Source organism: Rhineura floridana, chromosome 1 (genome assembly GCF_030035675.1).
Source record: "Rhineura floridana isolate rRhiFlo1 chromosome 1, rRhiFlo1.hap2, whole genome shotgun sequence".
NCBI classification, from domain to species: domain Eukaryota; kingdom Metazoa; phylum Chordata; class Lepidosauria; order Squamata; family Rhineuridae; genus Rhineura; species Rhineura floridana.
Window position 1 is genome coordinate 165122872 of NC_084480.1, and position 7645 is coordinate 165130516.

Sequence of the window (7645 nt, forward strand, 5' to 3'; positions counted from 1 at the left end):
TAAACAACATTATTTTTTAAGAGTGCAACAAATAACAAACATAACAATGAGTAAATGGGGACCATAGACCGTAAGGTCAAGGCCCAGTTTAAAAGTGCAATTCATTACCGCTATCAGACCAAAAACACTTGCTGTCACAGTTCCTCAGTGTGTTGTTTGTGGCCATTGTTGTTGCATTTTGCTGTTGGTCACATCGGCTGGTCCATCTGCCTCTTTCTCTTCTATCTCTTCCTCTTCATGCTGGGCTTCTTTATTCTACTGTTTCCTGTTATCTTTCTGCTGTTCTTCACTCCTATTCTCCTTTTTCACTTTCCTCATTTCATGCCCTTCTCTTCAGCAGTCCTATGCTAGGGGTGGGGAACCTTTCCCCCTTGGAAGTCCACATCAAACCACATGGGCAAAGGCACTGGGCTTTGCAGGAGCAACTATCAGGCTTTTGGGTAATATGCACATATCCGCCTCCAGACCTGAGATCTGGAAAATGGCCAGTGTTACACCAATTTTTAAAAAGGGATCCATGGGGGGATCTTGGGAATTATGGACTAGTTATTTTAATGTCTGTTCTGGGGAAAGTGGTGTAAAGTATTGTTAAAGATAAAATAACCAAGCATATAAAAGAACAAACCTTGCTGAGCTTTCTGCAAGGGTAACCAATTAGAGCTCTTTGACAGTGCCAACAAGCATATTGATAGATGTGATCCAGTTGACATAGTGTACTTGAACTTTCAAAAAGCTTTCAGTAAAGTTCCTCACCAAAGATTCCTGAGTGAACTTAGCTGTCATGGAATAAGAGAGGTCCTTTTGTGTATCAGGAACTGGTTCAGAAACAGGAAGCAGAGATTTGGAACAAATGGACAATTCTCCCAGTGGAGAGATGTGGAAAGTGGAGCCAACCAAGGATCAGTATTGGAACCCATGCTTTTAAACATGTTCCTAAATGATCTAGAGTTCGGGGTGGGCAGTGAGGTAGCCAAGTTTGCTGATGTTACTAAATTGTTCAGGGTAATTAAAACAAAAAGGGATAGTGAAGAACTCCGAAAGGATCTCTCCAAACTGAGTGAATAGGCAGGAAAATGACAAATGCAATTCAATGTAAACAAATGTAGAGTGATGCATGACACACTCGCAGCATAAAATCTTAATTTCAAATATACATTCATGGGGTCTGAACTAGTGGCAACTGACCAGGAACAAGATCTTGGGATTGTAGGGGATAACTCAATAAAGATGTTGACCCAGTGTACAGCAGCTGTGAAAAAGGCAAATTCCATGCTAGGGATCATTAGGGAAGAAATTGAAAATAAAACTGCTAATATCATTCTGTGACGCTATACAAATCTGTGGTATGATTACACTTGGAATACTGTATACAGTGCTCGTCGTCTCACCTCAGAAAGGATATTGCAGAGCTGGAAAAAGACTTTCAGAAAAGGGCAACCAAAATGATCAAGGGGATGGAGCAACTCCCCTATGAGGAAAGGTTGTACCATTTGGGGTTCTTTGGTTTAGGGAAAAGGTGAGTAAGAGGTGACATGATAGAAGTGTATAAGCACAGCATGGAGAAAGTGGAGAGAGAAAAGTTTTTCTCCCTCATAACACTAGAACTTGGGGACATTCAATGAAGCTGAATGTTAGAAGATTCATGACAGGCAAAAGAAAGTACTTCTTCATGCAGCTCATACTGTGGAATTCACTCCCACGAGAGACAGTGATAATGACCAGCTTGAATGGCTTTAAAAAAGATTTAGACAAATTCATGGAGGATAAGGTTGTCAATGGCAGCTATCCCTGATGGCTATGTTCTACCTCCACTGTTGGAGGCAGTATGCTTCTGAATACCAGTCGCTGGAAACTGCAGGAGAGGAGAGTGCTGTTGTACTCAGGTTCTGATTGCAGGCATCCCATTGGGGCATCTGGTTGGCCACTGCCAGGTGTAAGGCAGGTAGGTTTGGTTGGGACAAATTGGCCTCACAGCCCAAATGAGAAGTCCAGGTTGGCCTAATTTGCGGGCCAGAGGTTCTCTACTGCTGGGCTCAGTGCCATGCTCCATGGTCAGATTTCCTGCATTTGTCTGCCTGCTTCCTGGTCAACATCTCTGTCTCTCAGTGGGGGTGGGGAGACAGGCAGGGAAAAAGCTGAGAATGGAGCATCATCTGGTGGGGTTGTGGCATGGGGAGACCACAGTCTGGATTCTGGGGCCTCAAGGTCAGAATCTGAATCACAGTCTGGCATCCTGTTCACACATCCCTCGTTCTATGCCTTTACAGGTACAGTCATTACATACATGCCTTATAGTGTTTTTTTAAAGTATTTATATCCTGTACATTTGTCAAAACCAAGCAATTCTCTTTGTCTGACTGTTTCTACAATTTTGGTTTGTCAATATCAAGAAATAATCTCTGAAAGACGTTTTGCTCATTTTAAGTGAGGTGTTTTTCCCCTCTTCCATTTAATTAACTCCTGATCTCTAAGCTTAAAATCCTTCTAGACATAAAGACATGAAGCACTCTGAAGCAACCAATCTTATGTGGCAGATTCCAGGGTGTGGCAAATTTCCCATAGCACAACACTTTGCTGACCTCTCTTGGTAAAAGTCTCATGGACAGAGAACCTATGGGCCTCCAGATATTGCTGGAGTCCAACACCCATCAGACCCAGCCAGCATGTCCAGTGGTCAGACTTTTTTTATTGTTTTTGTTGTTATTATTGGGTCTCTTTTCTTACCAGGTGACCCAAAGCGATCTACCTAACCAATTAAAACAACAGAATCCATAAACCCTAAAAACACCTCTAACAATTAAAAACCAAAATTAAAACAAATATAATCAATACAGATAAAGGGCAGGTCTTCCAATCCTACCTCACTAAAAGAGGTCATCAAGTGCCAAAGGTCTGTGTATAGAACCTTGTTCCTAAAGATGGATAAAGATGGCACCAGGGGTGCCTCCCTAGGGAGCATCCCAAAGTTGGGGGGGGACCACTGAAAAGGCCCTTTCTCATGTTGCTGCCCTCCAAACCTCCTATGGAGGGGGCACACAAAGAAGGGCCTCCGATTAACAGAGTGGCATGACACAGGACCCAATTACCTAGGGAGGTGGTGGGCTCTCCACCCCTGGAGGCATTCAAGAGGCAGATGGACAGGCACCTGTTGGGGATGCTTTAACTTGGATTCCTGCATCAAGCAGGGCTTGAACTCGATGGCCTTGTAGGCCCCTTCCAACTCTATGATTCTGTGATGATTGCAGGGTCCAGGTTGGTTCATCTCTGATCACTGGCCATGCCGGCTGCAGCTGATGAGAATTGTCCAACATTATCTGGATGGCACCAGGGTGGGGAAGGCTGAAACAGAAGTGTTCTTAAATGGAAAGAGGAGATATTTGATTGCAAAGCACTTTTCTTGAAAGTAGTAGTTCTTGTTTTTACACTTTGCATTCACAGTGGAGCTGATGCAATTTCTGGATTCTGGTGGCATGGCAAAAAGTCAGGTGTTCAAAGAAGAGCAGAATCAGAACTCTGGGAAATGTTGAACTAGGTCTTCCTGACACCACATGAACTGAACAACATAGTGTATAGTACATTCTCAGATTTATCTCATGAAGCATCAGCAGCAAATCATTGTTTCTCCTGGCAACAATCTTGATTTTTTCCTGCCATATTGCAGTTTTGCTTAGTTAAAACGTTTTGATGGTGCCAGAAGATGGCCTCCTTAGCTATTGTTTTAGGAGGGCATGATTTGGCTTCCCTGCCTCTATTGAGGGCCCCCTATGCCCCCTGTCTAGATCTCTCCACCATCCCTATGCATCACTTTGGCTACGTATCTGGCTGGCAGAGGCAGCTTTCGTCCATGCACTCGGCTTGATGATGGACGCTATCCTGGCACTCAGGGTCTCTTGTTACAGCCTACACCCAAACGGCCCCATATGTCTAACAGAACAAGCCAACACGAGGGAAGGCAGCGTAAGAGGTGCCAGTGGAGGAGGAGCCAGTATGAAGTCTGGTACAACAGCGCCTTTTTCTCAGCATGCCAGTCGGGCGTATGCCTCCTGCGCTCATCAGGCCGTTCGCTGGCATCAGCCATGGCAGTTTGGTGCTACCCTGGGTGCCAGACGACCACTGCTTGCTCACCCCACAGTGTCTGTCACCAACTCTGCCCCAAATCCCGCTCCTGCTCCCAGATCCAGCATGTCCTGCCTTCATCTTCTGACTCCCACAGGCAGAGCCCCAGAGAGAAGCGGAGGCCTCATCACTCCCAAGACCATGGAGCCAAGATGATGATGATAAGGGTATGCAAGGAATGTGACTCCCTTATGTCTGACAGCCGCACTCAGCAACGGATCACCTCAGAAGACAGGATCAACTCCCTCGTGGTGTGTCTCTGATGGCAGGTAAGGCCACCACAGAGTGGCATGGGATGGGAGCCGCAGGAGTGGCAGGGGTGCTGCACGGCCCTGGGAATGGCTGCCCCTGTGACTGCATGCTTGACGACAGGCCACATCTTGGGGGGGCACTGGCTGGGGGCCTTTGCCTCTGACAGTGGCACTCCATCCACAGGGCTGGCCACCAGGGACACCCATTGCTCCCCTCACTTGTACTTTTCCCCCCTGCCTTCGTGGCTGCACCTGTTCACGCTCCACCTGCCTGTCCTCCTGGCCGATGTCCTGGACCAGCAGGCACTTCACAGGGTGTGGAGGTAGCACAACTTCTCTGCGTGCCTCCAGGCCCTTGCTCTGACCAATCTGCAAAGCTGCCAGTTCTTCTGTCTGGACTAGGAGGCCATTGAGAACATAAGAACATAAGAACATAAGAAGAGCCTGCTGGATCAGGCCAGTGGCCCATCTAGTCCAGCATCCTGTTCTCACAGTGGCCAACCAGGTGCCTGGGGGAAGCCCGCAAGCAGGACCCGAGTGCAAGAACACTCTCCCCTCCTGAGGCTTCCGGCAACTGGTTTTCAGAAGCATGCTGCCTCTGACTAGGGTGGCAGAGCACAGCCATCATGGCTAGTAGCCATTGATAGCCCTGTCCTCCATGAATTTGTCTAATCTTCTTTTAAAGCCATCCAAGCTGGTGGCCATTACTGCATCTTGTGGGAGCAAATTCCATAGTTTAACTATGCGCTGAGTAAAGAAGTACTTCCTTTTGTCTGTCCTGAATCTTCCAGCATTCAGCTTCTTTGAATGTCCACGAGTTCTAGTATTATCAGAGAGGGAGAAGAACTTTTCTCTATCCACTTTCTCAATGCCATGCATAATTTTATACACTTCTATCATGTCTCCTCTGACCCGCCTTTTCTCTAAACTAAAAAGCCCCAAATGCTGCAACCTTTCCTCGTAAGGAAGTCGCTCCATCCCCACAGAAGCTGTGCATGATGCTGGCTCCCCACCTGCAAGCCCAGCACCATGCCCATACTAACATCTCCATGCTCTAGAAGGTTTCCAAGGTCTGCACTACCTGACCATGGGGGACTTCCAGTGGAATATGACATGGGCTGGGGTGCCCACTCTGTTTCCCAGTCCTCCACCAGCAGGTGCCTGTTAGCCTTCCTGGAAGGCATAATGGCTCATGTGGAGGAGTTCATACACTTCCCATAGATGGAGGAGGAATGTGCATGGCTCAGGGATAGCAGACTTCCTTGCTGTCCTGAGGGCCCTCAACAGGACTTTCATCCTGATCCTGGCACTTGCACAGAACCCCCACATTACAGGAACTGCCACCTCCAGTACTCCATCAACATTATGGCAAAGTATGATGCCCAATGCATCTTTACCTATGTGATGCCAGGTAAGCTCAAGAAATCCAGCACTTTGCAGATGCTCACGATGCACGGGGCTTTTTTAATGCCACAAAAGCCATCTATGGACCAACAAATTACGGTACAAATCCCTTACGTTCAATGGATGGTACCAAACTTCTTAAGGATAAAGAGTCTATTGCACTGCACTGGAAAGAGCATTACCACAACCTCCTTAATCGTAACTCTATCGTGGCTGGTGAGGTCTTCTTGCAAATTTCACAACAACAAACTAGAGACGAGCTTGCAGTATCCCCTAATTTGGATGAAGTCAGTAAAGCCATCAATCAAATGAAGAACAACAAAGCTAGTGGAGCTGATGGGATTCCTGCTGGTCTTTAAAGAAGGTGGGCCTGAATTTACACAACAATTTCATAAACTCATTGAAATAATCTGGATGAGGGAGGAAATCCCGAAGACTTTAGGGACGCCATAATTATCACCCTTTTTAAGAAGGGGGATAGAACAGATTGTGGGAACTATTGAGGTATTTCTCTTCTTGCTACCGAAGGTAAAATCCTTGCAAGGATCCTCGCAAATCACCTCCTACTGATCTCAGAGGATGTCCTCCCCGAATCTCAAAATGGTTTCTGCCCTTCCAGGGGGATAATGGACATGATCTTCACTGCACAACAGCTTCAAGAAAAATGTTGGGAGCAGATATATGGTGTTTATTGATTGATTTATTTTATTTATTTAATTTAATTTATATACCACCCTAAGCCCGAAGGCTCTCTGGGCGGTGTACAAAAAGATAAAAACAAGCACAATATATAAATACAATAAATACAATAAATCAAGAAACAAAACAAACAAACAACAAAAGAACCAAACAATGTCCAAAATACAGAAATGCTGTTAAAATACACTTTAAAATGCCTGGGAGTATAAAAAGGTTTTCACCTGGCACCGAAAAGATAGTAGCGTCGGCGCCAGGCGCACCTCATCAGAAAGACTGTTCCACAGTTCGGGGGCCACCACTGAAAAGGCCCTAGCTCTAGTCACCACCCTCCAAGCTTCTCGATGGGATGGTACTCAGAGGAGGGCCTTAGATGTTGAGCGCAGTGTACGGGTAGGTTCATATTGGGAGAGGCGTTCCACCAGGTATTGCGGTCCCATGCCGTGTAGGGCTTTATAGGTCAAAACCAGCACTTTGAATCTAGCCCGGAAACAAATAGGAAGCCAGTGCAGACGGGCCAGAACAGGTGTTATATGAGCGGACCTTCTGGTCCGCGTCAACAATCTGGCCGCTGCATTCTGGACTAGCTGTAGTTTCCGAACAGTCTTCAAGGGCAGCCCAATGTAGAGCGCGTTGCAGTAGTCCAATCTAGAAGTTACCAGAGCATGAACAACTGAGGCGAGGTCGTCACTGTCCAGATAGGGACGTAGCTGGGCTACCAATCAAAGATGGTAGAAAGCATTCCGTGCCACCGAGGCCACCTGGGCCTCAAGTGACAAGGAAGGATCAAAAAGAACCCCCAAGCTACGCACCTGTTTCTTCAAGGGGAGTGTAACCCCATCAAGAACAGGATGAACATCCACCATCTGAGCAGGGAAGGCACTCACCAACAGCGTCTCGGTCTTGTCTGGATTGAGCTTCAGTCTGTTAGCTCCCATCCAGTCCATTATCGCGGCCAGGCAACGGTTTAGCACGTTAACAGCCTCACCTGAAGAGGATGAAAAGGAGAAATAGAGCTGCGTGTCATCAGCGTACTGATGACAACGCACCCCAAAACTCCTGATGACCGCACCCAGCGGCTTCATGTAGACGTTAAAAAGCATGGGGGACAGTACCGATCCCTGCGGGACTCCACAATGGAGAGTCCAGGGTATCGAGCAATGTTCCCCAAGCACTAC